Source organism: Anopheles merus, chromosome 3R (genome assembly GCF_017562075.2).
Source record: "Anopheles merus strain MAF chromosome 3R, AmerM5.1, whole genome shotgun sequence".
NCBI classification, from domain to species: Eukaryota; Metazoa; Arthropoda; class Insecta; order Diptera; family Culicidae; genus Anopheles; species Anopheles merus.
In genome coordinates, this window is record NC_054084.1 from 11,257,474 (window position 1) to 11,281,145 (window position 23,672).

Genomic DNA, 23,672 nt, shown 5'->3' on the forward strand with positions numbered 1-23,672 from the left:
GGCTCGTGTTGACATTGTGATAGATTTCAATCCAAAATAAAATTCTATTTTAATTTAAAGCATCGTTCAATGTGTTTTGTTACCTAATGATGCCTCCGGCATGATCTTTAATTAGTCGTCTAAATGTACGTCCCAGGTTTCCTTTTTGCTCGGAATATTTTTAGCCCCAATTGCGTAAAACAGCACACGAGTGTGGACAAATCGGTTCATTTAGGGTCTAATTAAGGCACACACACACACACACACACACACACACACACACACACACACACACACACACACACACACACACACACACACACACACACACACACACACACCACACACACACACACACACACACACACACCACACACACACACACACACACACACACACACACACACACACACACACACACACACACACACACACACACACACACACACACACACACACACACACACACACACACACACACACACACACACACACACACCACACACACACACACACACACACACACACACACACACACACACACACACACACACACACACACACACACACACACACACACACACACACCCACACACACACACACCCACACACACACACACACACACACACACACACACACACACACACACACACACACACACACACACTACCCGGGCTTCTTCTACCGTGCGCATACTTCTTCGTTCATTCGCCTGACCGGAAATGGTTCCCGGAACCGGTCACTACTATTTCCGTGTTTGCGCGTTTCGTAAACAGTAAAAACGTGGCTACCACCACCGCCACCACCACGCATCGGTCCTGATAAACAGTTTTTCCCTCTTCGATTAGTTATTCTTGTGCCCGTCGTTCCAGGAAGAAAGCACAACAGCACAATTGCTTTCGCTTTGCCACCCATTCCCGCCTCCCCACAGGGCCCAGGCCAAAGCGTTGTTCCTCAAGCGTCAATTTCAGTGCGGAGGGCGCGTACCGTTTCCTACGGGAGCAGGTTTTTATCGATTTTGGAGAGAAAAGTGCGCCCTTCCCTCTATCCCGTTTCTGGTGCTGGGGGGAGAAGAAATGCTTTCCAAACGCGACGATGGGTCGCCGACAAGCGCACACTACTCTCCCGGCAGGTTTGTACCGAATTCTTCGTGTTGCCGCTGAGTGTCCTTCGTGTGTCCCTGGAAGAACGTGCATACGTGCCCGCAGGATGGGAATGGATTCGGTTGTCCCTTTTTCTATGTGTGTGTAGTTGATGGGAAGAAGGATAAACATTCCATTGCTGTTGCTACTGCTGCTCACTTTTGTACCCGTAGAGTAATATGTGCAGTTTCCTGATTTTGTCCCTGCTTTAAGTCATCAGATTGGGAATTATTGGCAATTGGGAAACGAGAGGGAAGAGAGCGTTCGTGGGTCAAATGTCAGGGAAAGGTTAAACTCTCTAAGACGAGAGACAATTTGGCAAACGACAAAAACGGAAGTAAAGGTGAACGGGATCACTGGTTGGAGGTTGTAAGGTTTTGTTTGTTTACCAGTTCTTGGAAAATTGCATATTTTATTAGTGGGATTGTAATATTTCATAAATTACATTAAAAATAGATGATTATTCGTTAAAAATAAAGATAAATCCTCGTCGTTTCTTCGCTTGTATTAGCTTCAAATCTCGTGAGCTATAAAGGTTTATCTATTGCTTAATTGAATCTTTAATGTGTTTAATATTTTAATATATTTATTTATAACAAGCTTCTTAAATAATTAAACTGTTTTATATATGAGTAAACCAAATTGTAATCAATTAATATATTGCATACCTTCAGGCGTTTTGCAACGCTTGGCGAGGGTGAATCTGTACTTTTACCGTTAATTGAACGAACTCAACCAGTTTTAAACGGTTTTTATTGGAGTCTTAAGTCACATTTTCTAACGATATTTACATTTTTGGAATTCAATTCAAACCCTTCGTTGTTAATATTAGCCATTACTAAAAGCACAAATAAAACATTATGGCAAATTGTGACACTTGTTTACCTTCGTATTTTCTGCTAAATAACCCACAAACAAAACGAGGAAATTCTCACTCTGCCTTTCTTTCCCGTGAACCGGAAGCATTGCAAAAAGGATAAGCGTTTGCGCGCCACACAAGGAAGCGAGATGGAGGAATGGATCGCGACGCGTAGTCGCCTCGCGGAGCCTGTCAGGGAAGGTCCTCCCTTGTATTCCTTCTGTCGCTGTTTTCTCTTCCTGGCTGGTCCGTTCCTGGCAACGCGTTCAGTGAAACTCTCTCTCTCGCTATGGTTGGTTGTGTTGGTGCCGCTTCCCGGAACTTCCTGGTAAGGCTCTCACCGTTGCTCACCCCATGCACAGCCGCTCTGTCGCCTCTCAATCCCTATTTCTAAGCTTATCCACGATTATTCTGATGTGTGTTAGAGCTACTTCCGCACCCCACAGACACAAACAGACACGTATGTGTGTGCATAGTCTGTATGTGCCTCGAACTTCCCTACACACTCACGCACACATACGGTGTTCCACCCTCGAATGGGTACAGTCTTGAATTGAATTGATAATTTGCATCCTTACTGTTTGTCTGTCCGGTGGTTTGAGACGGGGCGTTCGGCGTTTGATTAGATTAGACCCCAAGCAGACAACAGTTGTCGTTCTGCTGGTGGACGCTTGCCAGCCCGTCTCAATCGACGTGGGAGCGTACGCAGATGTAGCGAAGTAGGAGGCGGGAATGGTGGGCCCATGGGGTGGTATGGTAAAATGAATGAATCTATCACCGTGGTTCATCAGCAACGCGCCACTACCACCACCGTCTTTCAATGTGCCGCGCCACAAATTCGAATGGAAAGTGCATCGATGTCGTAATAAGAAGTGCAGTCACGGTTTGCATCTGTCTCTTTTGGCGACCGGGGTGCCTACGTGACGACCAGGGCCTATTGCCGCCTGCTCGCTCCTCTGTGCGTTTTCTCTTTTTCGCTCTTCCATTCCATTGATGTGCCCGATATATAGGGGATGAAAAAAGGGAGCGTCGAGTATCATCATCATCATCATCATCATCGTCATTGCACACACAATCAAAATAGGGGTTTGTATGTGTGCGTGTACGAAGGGATGGAAAGGGTGCAAGAGGAGCAGCTGGCGGAGGGAAACGGTGAGAGAAGAGTAAAATGTGTGCGTCGAAATAGGGAGGAGGGATAGGAAAATGCGGGCAAGGGTGAGAATGTGAGAGAACGGAAGTCGTTAATGGTGCAAAGCGAGGAAGCAGGTAGAGCGGGGTCGACTTAGCTGCAGGAAGAGGAGAGAGTGAGATAGATAGATAGAGAGAGAGAGATAGAAAGAGAGAGAGAGAAAGAGAGAAAGCGAAAGAGCAGCTTAGATTTTAGTTAGTATCGGTGATAGGAGAGCGTGAGCAGCAATTGGAGAGCAAACCGATGGTTGGTGAGCCAATGAAGGGTTCGTCGGATGAGTTGGTTTAAAATTGAGCAAAATTGCACAATTGTTTGTGTAATGGTAGTTAGTGTGATTCTCTAATCGACTCGCTTCACTAAACATAACAGACGTCCTTATTATGGGTTAAAAGATGGCCAAAGATTGCCATTAAATAAAGTTGAAAGTGTATTAAGGATATTGAAACAATTCAACGTACCTTATTGGTAAATATATTATTTAGTGGTCAAAGGAGTCCATATTTGCACTGTTGCTGACCTGAAAAAACATCGTTTTACGTTGTTCTGTTTTCACTTACATGTATATCTTTCTAAGCTTTAAGTCGAGGAATCATCTTAGAAAGACTACACTTTACTTATATACTGGACAGATATGCTAAGAGAAACTAAGCTGCACCATTGAATTACAATTTAGAGCAGCTTAATCTGATGAGTCAATATTTTAGCACTTGATTTTTTAGATACTTTCTATCAACAGATAACCTCGAATTGCAGATAAACGAGACAAGGTCTGACTCCAAAGACTGACTGCTGATCAAAGGCCAGCAGCGACAACTGCTTAGAAGCAGAGTTTCACCCATGGATACTGGCTGCCAACCAGTCATTCTAAAGCCTCGCAGCAGTTCATCGCAAAAATCGTGTCGCGACGAACGAAGCTGCGACTATATCGTATATTTATAGAACCAGTACGCACATAGATCTTTGAGACACGGACACTGTCCTAATCTGACGAAACCCGCGGTTGATAGAAAGATGCTCAGCAAGACCGTCTAAAATGATGAGTTGTTCAAGCTGTACAGTGTTCTCACTTCCGTGCAGCGTATCAAGCTCGCCTGGCCTCGGTGAACTGACCATATATATGTGTGGAATCAGACGAACTAACCCGTAAAGTCCTTTTAGTCCTTCCACAGGGACTGAGGAAGTGTGGTTGGTTGGTCCAAGTTGAAATGGAAAGATTGCGCGAAGGCGTCCGATATTAAGGTCGGGATAATGGATTGTTTGTTAGGCCGGTCTCGTAGTACAGTCGTCAACTCGTGCGACTTAACAACATGCCCGTCATGGGTTCAATCCCCAAATGGACCGTGCCGCCATACGTAGGACTGACTATCCTGCTATGGGGGGAAATCAATTAGTCACTAAAAGCCAAACCCACAAGTGGTGCAGGCAGGCCTTGACCGACAACGGTTGTTGAGCCAAAGAAAAAAAAAATGGATTGTTAGACGTGGTGCGTGCTTTAATTTTTGTTTTGCAGGAATCGTAGTTGCTTGTTAATTGTATTGATTTGACAACAAGGGTAAGTTTGTTGTCGGTTAAATGAAAAAAAAAATTGTTTTGGTTGTTTTTTCGTGTTGCTCGCACTATACATTAAACATTGGATCAGGCATTAACTAAGGTGGATGTCTCTCGTAGGTGTAGGCTGTAGGTCCCTTGAAGAGCACCATCGATATGCTTGTTGATCGGTACCGTTGACTTTCGATAGATTTGAAAGTAAGAACAATCTAATCGAAGAACATATTATTGAAATTCCTTAAAATAATTATAAGATTGTTTACAAAATGAATTCTTTTGCTTGCGTCCTGCAGTAGCAGAAATTGCCCGTATTATCGCTGTAGTGTCCTTCAGAAGCCGGTAACAACTACACCAACCTCATTTACGTCGAAAGCCCCTGCCTGCCCGCAACATGCTCCGCGAGCAAATGCGTGCTCTCTCTCTCTCTCTCTCGTTTATTCTACGCAATCGAAGCAAATGAAACAAAAAAAAACCCAACCGGTTTGCTTGGCCCCTGCAGCATGGAGGGTATCACCGCGACAGATGAGAGCAGCTTCGATTCAATTCGATTCCGACTGGCAGCGCGTACGGACGGCCGATTCACGCTCGCACGTCACCCGGCTGCTCGGGTGTGTTGCGTTTTTGAAAGGGGCTGGACCATTCGACCGGAAGAAGGGAGCAAAGGCAAGCAAGCAAGCAAGCAAAAAAAAGCAGCAAAGGAAAGAAAAGTGAAACCCAAATTCGGTGGCCGGCGATGATGATGTGGTGGTGGTGAATGCGGTGTGTGTGTACGTGTGTTGTACGGTGTGTGTTACCCAGAACGACAGAGCACAGCAAAGCGCAGAATATAGTGTGTGATTAGTTTTTCCACAATCGATTGAGCCTCGCAGCAGCGCTCAACCCTTTTGCCCTGTGCCTGTGCTTGCGTGTGTTTGTGTGCTTTGCTGTATGTGTGCGTAAAGTGTAAAGGGAATACACCTGAGAAGGAAAGCAGCAAAGGGTAGCTAATATAAGTGCAGCAGCAGTGTATCATCAACGTGTTCATCATCACGGCAGAAGTGTTGTGTGTGAAATCATCATCATCATCATCATCGTCATCGCGCTCGAGCAGTGTGTGCGGGCGTTCCGTGCGTGCGTGTGTGTGCAGTACGTGTGGTGTGTATTTCCGAAGGTGTGTTTCCATTCTTTTCTCTTCCCCTCTCCCTCTCTTTCTCCCGCTGTATGGCTGGCTGGTTGAAGAGTTTCTACGTGCATCGTTCGCTTGACCGCGTGCGTGAATGTGTGCTTCAATCCACTCCGTGCCTGTCCCAGTAGTATGCGTGTGCGGTGTGTGATATAGTAGGCAGGGCACGTCGCACGTTAAGTAGTAGATAGTAACGGCATATGCGGTGCGCAGCACACACACACACATACAGCACGGGCCCTGTATACCGAGGCCTGTGTTTCGTAATAGGCGAGCGAGCGAGCGAGCGAGCAAATGAGAATAGTAGGCGCTTTCACCTCTCCTCCCTCGTGCGCGCTCGTGCCCTTCGCCATGTTTGGTGGCCCTCTTTTCCGCACGTCATCGTTTATCAGCAGCAGCAGCGAGCGGCGGGAGGGAATTTGGCGTTTGCGGCGAGGGTTGGTTTGGGCGACGAAGAGCGGGTGGTAATTGTACGGCCCATCCATCCGTCGTATCAATGGGGTGGAAAAAAGGGCCAATTGCCTGTATTTGTGTGTGTGTGTTGTGTGTGCTGAATTGGTGGAATCGGTGTGGAGCGTGAAAAATCGTGCCAAGTTTTTCAGCCTGCTCGAATCGCCGACATGCTTGCTCGATTTTATTCACTTACCGTTAGCTTCCATCACGTTTTCGTGTTCCGTACAGGAAGGAAGGGAGAGGCTTTATGACCGATTTTTTTATTTATCAACATCGTTCTTAGTGGTGAGGAAGCGATTAGGATATCGTTCACTGAAGGGAGTGTTTTTTTTACACGTCAAAACGCTAAAAGGTGTAGTTTGTATGTGTTTGTGTGTTTTAAATATTTTATATTAAAAAAACCCTTAAGTGTATTTTCAGCCTTTTAGAGGCTTTTATTTGCTCTCATATCATTATCAGATTTTGAGTAAAAAGTATCCAACAGTTCGTAAAAAAGAAACCCAATTTTGTGTTCTCCCTTTTGCATGTCGCCTCTGCCTCTGAAATTTGCATGTTCGGGAAGGTCATGAAAGCGTCGTTATCATATTCGAGTGTCTGTGTGTACGGCATACAAACTCTCAAACCAGCAGTAGCTCGTGGAGATGTTGCTGTGTGTTGTTGTACTTGTTGGTACATCAAAGTGCTCATGCTAAATTTGCTGTCGTTAGTGGCAACCATTTTCGTTGAATTATTCGATTTTGAGTTGAGGCGCCAGCAGGCCCCGTAGTGCAGGGTTCGCTATACACAATTTAAATTCAGCACGCCCCAGTTTACCCCATTGGATTCATGGGCGGGATGGAGAATGAAAGAGGGGGTGTCTCTAGTTCCACGTCCTATGTCATCGGGCATCCCCCCTTTCTCCTTGCACATGGGCGGCAAACAGAATCACAAATGAAAGCCAACACACCAGCAGGGCAGGAAAATAAATACATTGATATGTGAAAAGAAAGGGCAACAGTTGTGTGCTGAGGGCTGAACAGTAATGTGTGTGTGTGTTGATGTGTTTTGGAAATAGAAACAAAGCAAACACACACACACACACGCACTTAGAGGGCCTGACTGTGTTAGGAAGAAACCGTAGAAGAGCTCTTTATTTTATGTACAAAAAATGATAAAAAAAGCCGCTCCATAGTGTGTGTTGTTTTGTTGAACGTGTTTTTTTAAACGTTCGGATAACAAAAACATAATCGCAGAAGAGCACATTGCCTCAGGGAATATTGCAAGTATACTAACAAAATACGTACCCCATCCACGTTAAAGTCCTTGAAATAATAAAAAGTAATGTTTGAATTTTTTTATCCGGAAATTTAGTGCCAGCATTGAATTTACTACACTGCCAACGGTCGTTAAATAATAAAAAAAAAAAAAAAAATACAACACGTGTTCACTAGAAGTGTGTGTTCCAAGTGCGTAAGTGCGTGTGTTCATATCGCTCAGTTCGAAGGAAAACCAAGCTGCCACAAATATTTGTCTAAGAAAGAAAAAAGTAGGGCAAATCGTATACCTATATTATTGTGTAAAAGTGTATGTGTGTGGAAGAATTTTTGTAATATTAATTAAAGATAAAGAAGCATCGATTGGCTTCCCTCAAATCTATCTCTCTCTCAACCTCCATTGTAACGTTACACCAAAAGCGTAATCGTATCACTGCCAAGTGGAAACACGGTGTGTGTGTTCAGCTCGCTTCGTTTTTTTTGTCGTAAGAGAGCATCATCACCGTATAGTTGCTGTAAATCATCTTACAAGCAAAAGCCAAAAAAAGAAAAATAGGGACTAGAGAACGCGCGCGGTGTGTTGTGTTGTTGTAGCTGCTATAAAGAAAAACAACAGCGATACGCCACCGACGCCACCGCCGCCGCCGTCCTGCGTTGTGTTGTGTTTTCCATCGAAGGCGCACACAACAGCCGGCCAGAACAACGAAAACGAAACGAGAATATCTAGCACGGGGAACACGGTGAACGAAACAGTTGACGAACTCACAAAACCCCACGACCAGCAGACACATCACAAAGCAAAATCCAAGGTAAGCCATACGATTCCCAAGTGCACTGCGACCGTCTGCCTGTGTGTGTATGTGTGTTCGGTGCGCACAGGTTGCATCGGTCGTTTGATGCATCGGTCTTTATTCCAGGCCAGACTTGTGTGTTGGTTTGCTTCTCGGTGCCGGTGTTTTGTACGTTTTTTTGTACGTGTGTGTGTGCCCCCATTTAGGGTTTTTACAAAACACAAAGAACGAAGGAACAGAAAAATGCATTGTGTCTGGGTTTTCCTACCTTCTTGCTGCTGCTGCTGCTGCTGCCACCTGATTCGCCGCCGTCGTTGATTGCGCTCTTCTCCCCGTCTTTCTGTTGAGCATTTTCAGTTTTCTTCTTCTGCGTCGGGTTCGGTGTGTCCACGGGAGCTAGAATGTGCCGCAAAACCTGAACAAAACTCGGCTGCAGCCGCCGTTTAAGCGGTTGAACGCTTTTCCTACCTTTGCTGTGTGTGTGTGTGTTTCTTTTGCCGTGCTTTACACATCGAGAACATGAAGAAAACTTGCATTCGATCATAATTCCGGCTATCACGAGACGTGTTTAGAGGGGTTTTGTGATCGAATTCGAGGTTGAAAAACGATAACATTATGTTAAATATGGTGTCCAAAGTGCACAGTTACGATTGGTGATGATTGATGATGATGACTAATGATGTAGTTCCTTCTCAAACTCCAATATAGTTCTGAGAATGACAGAATTTTCTTTGCTAATTTTTTTGGGGAAATCAAGAATTTTTGAATCATTTTTTCTTATATTGCATTGTGGCCCTTAGCTATTTGAAATTGTTCCAAACATTTTAGTAACAAATGATTCCAAATTGCGGTAAAATTCGATGACCTACCTTTAAGAAACTGTCTATAAACCTTGGGAGAAGTTAAACCAACATTGAGAAGCAAAAGAGAAACAAATCTTCGAGAAACCCTGTGTAAACCCCAAAATCCATTATTGGAATGTGGTGATACATTGAAGAGCATTCGCTTCGAACGAAAATCTTCAATTCCAAACATTCTTCTATCGCTGAAAACTGTAACCGAGGCAAATAGGGCGAGAGTAAACGCACTGGGTTCTTATGCAGAGATTAAACGGCCGAAAATCCGGCTCGAAGGACCATCCTGTGCGCACCATGTGATTGATTATTTCGCCAGAGGCTTTCTGCTTTGATCCCTTTTGCTACTACTTCACGCCTATAATTTTGTATGAAATGTATTTCTTCATTCTTCGGAAGCGAAGGGGATAAAATTCTTCAGCAAGAAACTACAATTCAATAATCTTTAGCAGATCAGAAATACAACTCTTATATCTTATATCTATTTGAATGACGCAGATTGATTACACATTTCCGCTGAATGCATCGCCGCCAATGCTGGCAAATCAAAATGGACGATAAAATCAATCATTTTACTCCCTTGAATTCCAGCTGTAGTGCCCAATTTCGATGGAATTTGCCGATTAATGTATTGGAAATGGTTTCACATGAAGTTTTTTACGGCTGTTGGAAATGGTATTTGAATCATTTTTTTCCGCTATTCATTTGATGTCGCTCCCTTCGTGTAGTTCAAGAAGCGTTGACTACCATCCCAATAGACCCTTTAATCGGGTTCGGTCCTTCCCCTTCCCAACATTCTTTGCTGTTGCACAATTTCCACGGCAAGAAAAAAGCATTGAATGTATCCTGCCACCTTTCCGGTTCCGTCTAATTCTTCCTTCGACCGGATGCCATTGTGCTTGCGCCGCGCCCCATATTGCATTCTCTCTCCTCACTTGCAATCCATCAATTGTGTGCATCTGAGAAGCATAGTGTGTGTGTTTGCGTTGCTGCATCCTGAAAAGAAAGCACACTGAAAGAGCCGTTTGTTAACAGAGCTCCTGAGAGTGGGGGACCAAAAACCACCCCCCATCAGAAGAAACACTTTGAAGTACTCGAGAAGCAGCAGCAACCACCACCAACCACGACCAGCAGAAATGGCTCCGCGCAAAGACAAGCCAAAAATGTAGGTCAAACATTTATTGCACCCTCCCGTCCACTCCCCAGAGCACCATTCTTTCAACCTCAACCGTCGTGTTTCGTGCGGAGAGATGTGTGTTTATATTGCCTCTTTCCCCTTTCTGTCCGCGCTCGATTTCTTGCTGCGTTCGACGGCGCTCTGCCGCTTCGCATTTCCGTCTGATGGTGGACTTTTTTTCTTTCTTTACGCCTTGGTGTTATGTTGAAGTTTTCTGCAGCGCGTTCCCGCGGTGCTTTTGTGTCTTCCCAGTGCTTTTTCTTCGGCAAGTGTGTGTGTGTTGGCTCGTTGAGAACAGGTGGAAAGAAGGGAGTTTTTGGGGTGTGTCCCGTTTGCACAACAAAATTGTAAGAACAACACACATATACAGACACTTCTAGACCGGTGCGGCATGTTTGCTTAACATATTAATATGTTAAAAAATGAAAATGTGTGAAATGGGGCTGTCATTTTGCTTTTCATTTTGTTTTCTATTTATATTACTTTTGTTGTCGTAGAGGCAACATTGTCATAGAGGCATTTTAGGAAAAACTTGGTACTTTTGTTACTAACCGTCTTTATACATTTTATACGGCTCTTTTAGATAAAATGCAACCTTCTTTATGATATTTATGGTTGAAATCATTGGCTTAGTTTGTCTTATTTTAATTAGTTTATTATGTATGTTTTGTTAAGCCATTATCATTTTTTTGCATAATTATTTTAATTAATATAATTAGGTAAAAATTAAATTAAATAAATTAAATATAAAATTTCAAAAAGCCATGTTTAGCCACTAACAATTAAGATAAATCCTAATAAATAAATACCATTTAGCAATACAGTCATACAAAATGCCATACAAACTCTTCACAATCACTTTGAAAAGATTTCCCATTATGCTTCATACTGCACAGTTACTCTCACACACGTACACTTCCTCACCATGAGTTGCACATTCCAGTGCATCTACGGCAGTCGGTTTACCCTTTTTCTTGTTGGCGACGACAATTTTCTCTCTCTGTGTCGCTCGGCTTGGTTGTGTTCCGTTTTGCCTACCTCTCTACCTAGCGGTGTATATAGCAACCTCCGAGCCTTTGTGTGTGTATGTTTGGGTGAGGAGGTTTTCCCTCGCCTGACAACAGCAAGCGTGACACAGTGCTCAAGCGAACGCTTCTAATGTTCTTACTGCCGAGCTTCGAACGCCTCCGAAGCAGTTGCACAACTATTTCACAATGATTGTAGATAAATAAACTTTGCCATAGTCTGGCCTATCGCTCACGTACACACACACACACAAAACCACCCTGGGGGGCTAGTTTGTCTCCTTCGAGAGAGTTGAGTAGATATTTGCTTCCTTGATCTACTTCTGCATTTTTTCTGCACCCTGTCTCCCACCTCTATGCCCGCGCGCTACCAATGCCAAAGGGGGCATTTTCTAGCGCTTATATTAAATGCAGATAAGTATACGCGTACCAGAGCAGCAAGGGAGGAAGGCGGTCGTTTATCTTTCCGCGAGTAATTGCCGCAAGTCGTCGTGGCGCACAACAGTATAAGCTTAGTGGCTAGAGGGGTGAAGCGGGGTCGCGCACCGAAAGCAACGCTGCACAGCGCACTGGAAGCGAATCTGGGTCGGGGACTTGATCACGTTTTGCTGCTGCTGCTGCTGCACACTCGAACCTCCTCCTTCATCGGATACCAATAAACGCCACTTCTAGTGAACAGGCCCCCTGGATTTGGATTGAGTGTCTTTCGTTGGTGGTTGATGTTTGGCAGTTGGCAGCGAAGACCTAGAACTGCATTTAGAAACAAAACAAACAACAATTGCAAAAAAAAAAATGCATTTCGAAGGGCACAACACTCCTCTAGCGCTGGAAATAGCAAATCAATGTTTTAGTTCATTGGATTTTGTGTTGTTTGTTACGCCTCGCGCAAACTGCAACTTGCATTATTTCTGTTTGTCCGTCTGTGCACTTCGTTCGTTCGTCCGTTCTTATAATGCACTTTTCATGATTGCACATTGCTAGAGAGCGAGAGAGAAAATGAGCTGTATCAGAGTAGAAGGTTTTCTTTTTCAAATAATCATTCTACAAAGCACAAAACAACTAACACAGCCAACAGAGCCCCACGCTGGCATGATTATTAGCTCCAGTGCGCCGGTTAATGCGACCACCGAGCCCCACCGGCAATGGGGGCGAGAGTAGCAGGACACAGGTGCGGCGGAGCGAGCAGTCACGCCACGCGGAAGTGGTGCTGTGCTGGAGCAGCGGGGATTTTGCCTTGGGATAGGTAATGGTTTTTTAGTATCGTGTTGTTGGATGCGGCGGCATCCGCAGCCGCCATCGCCGTCGTTGTTGTCGTCATCAACGGGGCACACTGTTTGCTCCGTTGTTGCTTGCTGTTGGTTTGGTTGGTTGTTGGATGTCGTCGTCGCAAGATATCTTCCCTCGTTGAAGCCGACATCACCTCCCCACCGCCACCGTTATCGATGTCGGCCACCTAGCTACGGTGGTGGGGGGCATGATGTCATGCCTTTTTATTCCTTCAATGATGTGGTGGTGCATTACGTTAATAACCCATACTTAAAGGGTTTGTGTCTGCTGCATGCGAGTTGGAGGTAGCACGTTGATAGGAGCTCTTTAATTGGGTTGAGTTTATTAAAAGAGGAGAGGTTTTGTGCAACAAAAAACGGGTTATTTTACTTCTCAAAATAATAAAAAATATTGATTATGATATCAACTGAAATTGTTGTGATATCAACTGTTTTTTGTTGTTATTTCAGCTATATGTTTCAGCTGAATATGGGTACAGATAAATAAATAGTGTTCAATTGCATACAAAGATAAATAATTAAAAAAACACTACATTAAAAGGTTTAAATTTAATAAATATTCTCTATGCTATTATCTGCCTGTTGCTTCAAATTAAAAAAAATCAAAATTCAAAATTCCAATTTTGAAACATTTTTGTCGCACCATTTGTCGGAAGAATCGCAACTTTAACCTAAATTGCACACACTTTCACTATCGTAAAATGATCGACACGTGTGCTTTTTTGTCTCTATTGGGTTGAAAATAGAGTTCAAGTATGCTTTTTTGCTTGTTTGAAAATATATGTGCGCAATCGTATGGAACGATGGCACGAAAATAGTAAAATAAAAGATACACACGGCACAATAAATTTGCCCCAACCGCTGGCTGGCTGGCGCACACGTGTGTGCCGTTGCAATAAGGTCAGCAAAAAGAAAAGAAAAAAAGAGAATGATCACCTGTTTCCGATGCTGGAAAAAGTTGCAAACTATGAATTGAAATACCAAATAGTCCACTGGGTGAAGTAACTGTTTGATTGTGAAACAATGTTTTTGACATAGAATTATTGTTAATTTTTAGCTACATTTTGTACAGTAAGATCTTAAACATCGTATCAAGAAGCTGTCAATTTCGAAGTTTTTTTAAGCTTTGGCATTTAAATGGATATATGCTTGCTTCAAACCCGGACAACTCCGTTGGGTCCCTTTCGGGTTCCTCTTCTAACCAGCTTAAACGACTCGTCCAAAGCTCGCTCTCAACATACAGTGCACACGTTTGAAAACGATTTAACCAACATGATGCCGTTGTACGATGAACCTTCAAGAAGAAAAAAGGACAACCAACCCGTACGCGGGAAGAGCAAAAATAAATAAATTCAAACCCCTTTTCCCTTACCCTGCGCAAAGGCTGGGACCTGAAGCAAACAAAGAAATAGTTCCCTTTTTTAAGCCGTCGGACCAACCTCCCCATCCCCTGGATGGATGGTACACCTTCTTCAGGGTTGCGCGATCGCGCGTCTTCCTTCGCGTTGGAGTTCAACGTGGTATGTGCTGTGGACTAAAGGTTTTGGAGTTCGGCCTTTTGCCATGTATGTGCTGCTGCCCTCTCACATACCGCCTGCTTGGATCGCACAGTGTGTCCAGTGTGTGTGTGTTTGCGTTTACTCTGGACCGTCTATCTTTCACTCCTATTTTTGTGTGTGTTTATTGTTGGAGGACCATTAGCGGGTCCTCCGATCGTCACCGCTGCCGCCGCCAACGTTTTTCCTTCTTAAGACGGCGTACTGCGTTCGTATGTGAGACTTTCAACCTGCTTCGAAACCGTGGGATGCGGGTTGAAGCTGACAAGCTTTGTTTGAGCATCGACTGGTGGTGGTGGTTGGTGGTGTTGTGGTTCTTGCGGTGTTTAAACTCTTCTACGCTTCTCGGCAATTCTCGACTGGCCAGAGACGAAGAAGAACGCAGGAGAGTGGTTTGGACAGGAACGCTGCCCTGATTGCGGACGGAAATGGTTGGAACATTCCTATGTAAACAATAGTTTTTGTATGTTTCCTCCAACGGAATTCTGAAATAGAAATTTAAGGTTGCTTGTGGCATTAAATTATAAAATTACTATTGTACCAATAAAGCGAAAATAGTTAAATAATTCCAATTCGATTTCACCACTGTTTAATAAGCTCAAACATTTAGTCTTCAAATTGCTATCCAAAGGCAAAGCAATAATAAAAGACTTCAATAAACATTCGCAGAAACACACACACATTCATTTGCACGGTTAAACTATTTTGTAAGTTACAACCTTGCTGCCCGCCGCACTCGTCGGATTACAGCTCTGCCGGTGGAGGATCATAAATTAACCCTGACTCTCTCACCATCATCAGCATGTGCTGATGCGACCGTGTGGCTCTGTAAGCCCGGGTGGTACACCGGGAGGGGCCAAAAGTGCAAAGTAAATACGATGTAAAGCTGGCTGTGGCACTGGACCACGTACCAAGTGCACCACTGCACACACACGCAGCTTGTGCTCACCTCGTGGTTGGTGTTTGCTTTCCTGGTGTCTGCGCGTTCTTGGATGACAGTTGGGGGGAGATTTGTGCGTTGATGGTGTTTTCATTCCTGCAGTTTGGGGTTGATCACAACACTCTCCTTCCAGCTCTGCAATGTGGCTGACGATGTCATGATGCAAGTGGCGCAATTTACAAACCGTGAGTGAAAGCTGCAATAAAAACACATCGCGATGCAAACCAGAGGAGGAAAGCTAAAAACAAAAGATTCACCCGAGGTATTATTAGCGTAAGCGAAACTTTTGCACAAAACCAACGCAAATCACACACACACACAGTAAGATAAATGAGGATTTGGGTTGTTTAAATGTTGTTGCTGTGTTGTGCCTTGTTGTTTGTAGATCCGTGTCGCCAGTGCAACATGCACATCACCCAACGAAATGGCAACAATTGCCCAACGAATCGTTGCACACACAACCGAGCACTGGCGGCAGACATAGCGCAAATAGCGCAAAACTCTCAATTCACCGTTAGATGCCATGCGTGTGTTAGTTTGTGTGTGTGTGTGTCCGATCGAGGGTTCAAATGATGATAAAATGCAAACTGCACTCGGAAGGTATGAGAGTGTGTGTGTGTGTGTGGTAGAAATGCATTTGGCGCACAACTCGATAGCTTCCTTCACCCCCCCCCCCCCCCGCTATCGTCGCGTTTTTGCCTCCCATTTGTGCTGCGAATTGATGTCTCGGCATGCAACGGAGAGAAGACAAAGAACTAAAAAAAAAAAACGGGGCCATCTAACGGGTTTACCGGTTCGCAGGAGGTGGGAAGGGTGGGAGAGTGTATGCACTCAAAGGGGCCATGTGCATGTGTCTGCGATCGGGAATGTGAATGTGTTTGATTTCATTTAGCCAATACATTTCAACAACACCATTTTTATGCAATTTGTACTCTTCTATAATGCTTCGAGACATTAATGTATGGACTTAGTGTACTCTATAAGCCTTTTTTGAGTTGTTTTAATTATTATAAATAATTTATATTTGTTATTTTGTTTTATTTATCGTTTATTTGAGTCGTGTTATCATATTCCATGATTTGTTTATTCTTTATGTTATCAATTATACATTTTTAAATATGTTTGAAATGTGTTTTGCTATACGTTTTGGTAGAGTTTCTTGTTTTGTTACGAGTTTTTAGTTCTATTCAAATTATTAGTCGTTTAATTGACATTTTAATACGATTAATTTGTTTGAGGACATTTTATTTATTTATTTATTTGTTTTTTTTTTATTATTTTATCGATTACATGTCGCTAACTTCGATTTATTTGTATTATTGTTTGTTCTTAGATTGTTATTTTGTACAAGCAGAAATATGTTTTCGTTATTTTTATTTATTTACTTTGTTTATTTATTTTTTATTATTACAAATTAATATTAAAATACCTTTTTATAATATTACAACTGTTAGGATAAAAAAAAGTACAAAAAAGAACAATTTTATCCATGTGCCACGAATAGTACGCTCTTGGCTAGATTAAAATAAAGGAATGTTGGCATGAGGATTGTTTTATTCGTTGTTTAAGTGTGCGTGAGTGTGTTTGTGCTCCTCTACGTGTGTTGCACGATGGTACGTAGGTAGGAAACAATTTGCTTCCCCTCTCTAGCTCTAAATCTCCCGCCTTTAACCCTTCGTTACCCCTCGCTCCGCAACCCGTATACAACCATGTCGGCTCAACAAAGACTTCGCCGCGAGTGCACTTTTTATCGTTACCGCGGCGTTACGAGAGACGCATTCGTTTGCGACAAAACACAGCAAAAGAACCACGTTTTGGTGGTGGGTGCATCGCGCGATGCATTACGACGGCGTGCGCATGGTTTCCTGCGTGCCCGCGGTGTGTGTGTGTGTTGCTCTAGGGCCACTGCACAGCTCTCTCTCTCTCTATGTGTGTGCAATCGTTTGGCAAAAGGCATCGTTAAAACACGGTTCGTCTGGCGTTCTTTTTTGTTGTCGGTTTTTTCCCTCTCTCTCTCTCTCTCCCCCCTTTTTGCGATCGTGTGGTGCAATGCGTCGTCGTCGCGATCGTGACTTGAAGATTGTCATTTTATGCTGCATGGCAGATCGGGATATTGCAATCCGCTCTAATGTGTGCCATAAGAGCAGCGGCTTTTCTTGTAATCCTGTGGTGGGAAAAAGGGAAGGAAAGTGGGGCGTACATATAGGCGGCCACTTTAAATGAAAGGCGGCAAATGCTTGAGTGAGGGCGGCGTGTAGGCTTTGGGTAGGAAAAAGTGGCACCACCAGCATAAAATGGGAAATATTGTGCAACAATTTTCTAATGGAAGGAAAGATCTGCAAAATAGTATGGTATTACCTACATGCAATACAGGGTTTTCCAGGAGTTCTCATTGGTGTGGGACACTTTATTGACTCTTTCATACGTGAAATCAACTTTATGTAATGGGAATTTGACTCTATGGCACCCTTGTTGGACTAATCCAATAGGAATTTACAAGGAGCTTGTCCAAACAGCGTGCCCTAGAGTCAAATTTCCAACTAATGGGAAGTTCACTTCCCATAAGAAAGAGTCAAGGAAGTGTAGATAATATGCAGCAGTGTTTATCATTATGGAAACCTTTTTCACCGTTCTTGCGTTACACGTTACATCAACTCGAATGCTGCGTTACGTGTGGTTTGCTCAAAAAATAAAAATAAAATAAACTTTTCAAAAATACTTTGGACGCAACCGAAATAAAACTACATTCAGCCTTTGTTACGCATAGTTGTTGAGCAATCAGCTATGGTTAGCAGTTCTCGATTATGAGCGCATTTCGTTGGTTTTGATCTCATTTAGAGAGTCAGCTTTTGTCTTGATGTAATTAATGGTGAAATTATGTAAAGATATTTTATTCTTTTTCGCAATTATATTCCCCCAAAAAATAAAACTATTTTATCGTCAGGCTTCCTTACATAAAGCTGTCATTTGCAAGGGATTTATGTCTCCTCTCCCGGTAAATGTCAACCGAAACCGTCGGCTTCATCTGCCACATTAAAGAAAACGCGCTTTGTACGCTCTCCAGCACACGTTACCGCGCTCGTTACGTTAATGCATTCTTAATGCCTTTTTGCGCCGGAAATGGAACAAGTCACGCGGAGGAAGTGGGGGTTTAGTTAATACAACGCTCCCGCGTAAGTGCATTCGATGCATGCTTCCGGGGTCTGTTCTTCGCCACGGTTGCAAGCAGCAATGTTCTAAGATCAACTGCCTTTGTGGAACCATTTGTTGTTCCGCTTGGTAATTAAGTGTACCAGAAGGGCCATGCATTTGTGTGCACAGTGTGCCGGTGGAAGTATGTGTAACTAACAGCTTAATATTTACCGACGACCGCGTGTCGTCGGCAATTGTCACAACGTTAACTTAGAAAAGGCGCCAGAAAGGAGAAGCAACAGCGTGATGAGCTGACCCGAACATATGTGGGCCGTTATTTGTGCTCTCCCGTTTTAGCTATGTTGGCTTTCGATCCTTATTCCTTGGTGCACACACAAGATCCTCTAGAAACGTGAACAATTGCTTGCATCTGGTTGTGTAACGGCGTTATCGTAGGTTTGAAGTATAGTTTCTTCCAAGGAGTGTCATGCGGGGAGCGTAAAGAGATGGCGCGGGCGAGCACACGTGCTCGAAACGGCTGAACGGGGTAAGCGGAAACCGTGATTCATCATTCGGCCGGTTGCCGTGGAGAGCCGCCACTCACTGATCCACCGTGTCAAGCACGTGCCGGATTGATATAACGGCGCCTCGACGTTTGGAATTATTAAAATGGATTCCGTTGAATGCCACCACCAACAAAACCCTTACGTCAGACAGACCGTGTGCTGTGCTGCTCGGTGTCAACAGAACGTGTCTCCATAACTCACCGGTTTGGCCTGTAATCCATCCGGGGCGGCACCCAGTCCCCCCGGATCAAACAAAGTATGCGTCAGATGGGTTTTTAATAGAAGTGCTACGTTTGCACGATAAAAAAACCCTTCGCATTTGCTTTATTTTCTCAACGTGGATTCATTCATTCCATGAATGGGCGCGTAGAATCATTTGGTTGATTCCTGATAAACGCAATGACGCTTTGCAGAGGGGTTTTTTCCACGTCGAAAACCACAAACTGAAGATAAAATCGTTACACAAGAGCGCAGCAATTGGAGTTTTGAAAAGAAAAAAAAAAACCCTCGTTTAAAGTAACGCTTACATCAAGAACAGATTAACCATAGAGGCAACAAATCAGTGTTATCAGTTGCCATTACAATTGAACATCACAACAGTTAATACTGGCTTAGGTTGGATATTGAACTTCAACATATATTTTTTTTTAATTTGCATTTGAATTTTGTTGTGTTTATTTTATTTTTTCTTTATTTGATTTTTAATTTGATTTTCATTTCAGTAAAAGGTTGAAAATGCTTTTCGCTTAGTTTCCTGTGATGTTTCCAATTGTTATACATTTTTTTTACAAATTGATCAAGTTGGTTTGTTAATTGTATGCCTTGAATTAATTTTGCGTAATTTCTGATTTTTAATATTTTTTTTTTGGTGTCATTTTTAACTTATATTTTCATTTGCACGAAAGTTATAAAGCATTCGTTTTTCTTGTAAATTGTTTTCAATGTTTATAACTGTTATGTTTCACCACGAAATATACATAATCTTCTTCTGTTTCGCGAAACGTCCTACGCGGACATACCGGCCTATACAGGCTTTCGAGACTTGATTCATTACCACACACCGGATAGGATAGTCAAATCCGTGCTACGGGGGGACGGTCCATTCTAGGCTTGAACCCATTTACGGGCATGCATTGAGTTATTGAGTCGTTCGAGTTGACGGCTGTACCACGGGACCGACCCAGGAGATATGCGGATTCTTGCAATATAAAAATTATCAAATGATATCACAATTGGTTCACTTGTTAATATCACAAAAGCAGTTTTTGACTTTATACTTTGTGACATTGTGTGTCTCAATGTTTCCAAAACGAGTGACCTTATGTTTATTAATGTAAGAAACTAAACCTTTTGGCATGAAAGTATGCTGCAAACTGTGGTGGTATTATGTGAACATTTTGCATTTATTGTGATTTACTTTGTCCCCTCGAGGTATGTTTGATATGAAATATTCTAATCAATATGCCACCTTGAAGCTCTTTGCATCTACTTTGCATTTAGTGCTCTCCCTTTCTTAGATCATGCTTTATCGTCACTACTTCTGCCATCGTAAAATCGAACGTACATTGAAGCCAACCACCGATCAGCTGATCGAATGCTGCGCTGGCACCACAGCAGCCTCTATCGCCCGTTATGAATAAACTCAGCACGCTCGTTAACGGTCCATGGTTTATGACGTTATTGACGAGCAATATATCTCTTCGCTTGTGTGTATGTGATGGTGCATGTTTAAAATGCTTTTTTATTGTTCAAGCATGCATCCAGACTGCACAATTTAAGAACTCACATGTGTGAACGCGTGCGCTCGTGCGGTAATAATCGTTGAGCATCGCATTTTGCAGTGAATAGTAAAAACAGCAAAAGGAAAAAAAACCCGACACCATCACGATGGCTAGTCAAGCTGGCTGGCGCGATGATGACGATGATGTGTGTGTGTGCTGTGCTGTGCCATGTGTTCCGGGTAAATCTTGCGCCAGACTGAAGCTGTGTGTGCTGGGTGCGATGTGATGCGTGTCTGGGCTGCGATGAAAAGTGCAGCTGCAATCTCGCTGCTGCACTGCTTTCACTGTGGCGGTGTAACGGTGCTCACGACATAAAAATAGAACACATCGTTTTACTCCGTCTGTGTGTGTGTGTGTTTGCTTTCTTAGCGATTGGAAAGGGGCGCGGCACCAGTAAAAATAAACTTACACATCTTGCCTTAACCAACTACTTCCTTTCCTTTATTTATCCATGCACAAGAGGGCGATGTAGTTTACAACCATTTCCATACGGAGAAAAGAAGTTTACTCGTCACCTTATTACCAAATGTTTTACGATCGATCGACGTGTGTGTGTGTGTATGGGTGTGCGTGCGCAACAATTCAATTCAAGAAGGTAGGAGAAAGCAAATGGGATTTGAAGTCGAAATGCATTTTCCGCTTGGATGCATTCGGCCATAAAATCAATCATACGTTCGTGTGTGTGTGTGTCTGTGTGTTTGTTTTTATTTGCACAAAACTTTACCGGTATGTGCGAATGATGCTTGTGTTTGTGTTATCCTTTTAGCCCGTAAACTTACATTTTATTGCTGTGGCTCCGTAGGACTGGGCAAGAAGAGTGTCCCAACCCGGGGCAATATGTGGAGCTGGTTTTATTGTTTTTGAACAGAGAATTTTACGACCAATTTGCCCAACACATTGTAACTTTCGCCCAACGTGTGTGTGTATAGTTTACTTTCAAACGACCATTTAGGGCGCAAATTAAAATGTTGCTATGTTTGGAGATTTTGCGCTTTAAAAATGTTTATTTATTTTACTTTTAGCATGCTTATTTTTGTGTGCGTTGATTTGTTTCCATTTTTACTGTACACCGGCATTCGAATGGTGATGTTGCAAAAATTGGCGCTCTGACCTACCCCAATAACAAACAGCTCAATGACAAACTCGCTCGCAAGCTAAAAACGCTTCTCTTTATAGTACTCTTTGCTCTCGCTCACTCTCTCTCTCTCTCTCACTCTCACACTCTATCGTTGTGCTCTCTATTAAAATAGCTTCAGAGTGTGTGACTACTATTTGCACACATTTTCGCGAAACACACGACGGACCTCGGGATGGGTTTAATTGGATAAATAACAAAACTCACACCAACGCGTTCGGCCGTCCGTTGTGTGTATTGTTGGTACCCCCACGTTAAATGGCAATGGAGAGATCGAATCTTGGAAGTCGTCAAACGTTCAAACGGAGCAACAAGAAAATATGGGGGTAACAGTGAGGCACAAAACACACACAAAAAAACACACACATTCCACCCCAGCTGCTCTCCGGTATCTGCTCTCCGGTCACCGGCCGCCGTGGAAACGATCGTGTGCGGTTTTGGGGAATGGGGGTTGCGGCGCGGTCCACCATCACCATCATCACGCCGTGCATTTGTGAGCGGATGAAAAAGTTCAACGAACCTCGCGCGCACACGATCCTCGCGGGTCGGATCACGTACGCCCGCGGGTTCTTCTCCAGCTCACTTTGGCAGACTGTGATAGGTGGTGTGTTGTTGCGTGTGTGTGTGAGCACTGAGAGATGTACCATCATCCACCTCCCCCGCTCCTTCAAATCAAGCAATGAAAACATTTCGGAAGATCGAGCAAAGACCCGCATACATACACCCAACGCAACGAAGCGATATGATGTCCGCCCGCACTTCGGAAAAGGGAGCGTCGCGTCGCGTGCCGTATCGAAATGACGCTATGGGGGGATGTACTCCCTCCGCTGCCTCCACAACCCAGCTCTTTAACTTGTGTGCCATTTTTCGGTCAACGCGCTCTCTCTCGCCAGCGCTAGCGTTACCTTTCGCATGCCTCTCTGACGTCATGGGCTCTGCGTACGGGCGTCGCTTCAGCGTCGCTCTATCGCCATTACGGATTAGAAGCTTTTTTTATTGGCAGAAGAACGTTCACCCTTCCTTGTACCATGGCTCCGTGGTATGGTGTGTGTGTGCGTGCGTGGTGGCAAAGCTGTCCAAAATCAAACCAAAACCAGTTAGCAACTGGATAGAGAATCGTTCTGGACTGGACGCAATGGATATATAGCTCAACTTCACCTGCTGTGGCTGCTAGGTCTCGGCCTTTATTCGTGTGTGAGGAATGCGTTGCAGAGCTTATTACTCACAACAGTTGGGATGTTGCCAAAAAATACCCGTTATCGAAATCTAATCGCGTCACGCATTTTGGACGAAACCGGTTTTCCAATGGTGGAATTTCCTCCTAGGCCGCATTCTATTACTAGGAATTTTAACCCACCTCACGTGCGCTATGAAAGTAGTAGTGGTGATATGAACCCGCTACTTAGGAGTGTGCGTCGTGTGTGCAAAAAGCGCTGGTTTTAGCTAGTTTTTGTTGATGTGACGTATCAGCGTGTTTTTAGAGCAGTTTACGTGTCAGATTGTTTCTTTGTTTGATAAAGAGAGGCTTGTTTTAGTGTCAGATTGTACTCCTTTTTTATCAAGTTTAGTTTCTACTTGTTTGTTTATTGTTGGTGGGTGGTTTATCTTCTATTTTCATACGACTTTTGTTTTGTTTGGTCAACTATTTAGTTACACTCTCGAATATGTCTACTTACTTTCACTTTCTGTTTGTACATTGTAATTTAATTTTTTTTATATGATGTGAGTCATGTTTTGTCAACTTTATAGTTATACTTTCAAACATTTTATTTCTTTTTACTAATATGTTTACGTCTTCGCTTTTCTATTTTCCATATTTTGTTTATTTTAATCAATGCTTAAT

The 23,672-nt window shown here is 43.5% G+C and overlaps 1 protein-coding gene across 2 annotated transcripts in view; it reads left to right on the top strand.

Annotated features, from left to right (window-relative positions):
- The window catches only part of LOC121596322 (histone demethylase UTY), a 96,488-nt gene that overhangs the window by 24,157 nt on the left and 48,659 nt on the right, over positions 1 to 23,672 (top strand). Inside the window, exons 1-2 of one of the 2 annotated variants that reach the window (XM_041921168.1) lie at positions 5,827 to 5,868; positions 7,684 to 8,395. The exons of the other annotated variant lie outside the window; for it this stretch is intronic. The gene's annotated coding sequence lies outside the window, so the exon portion shown is untranslated. Of the gene's footprint in view, positions 1 to 5,826; positions 5,869 to 7,683; positions 8,396 to 23,672 lie in introns of those variants that run through there. 2 annotated transcript variants of the gene reach the window in all.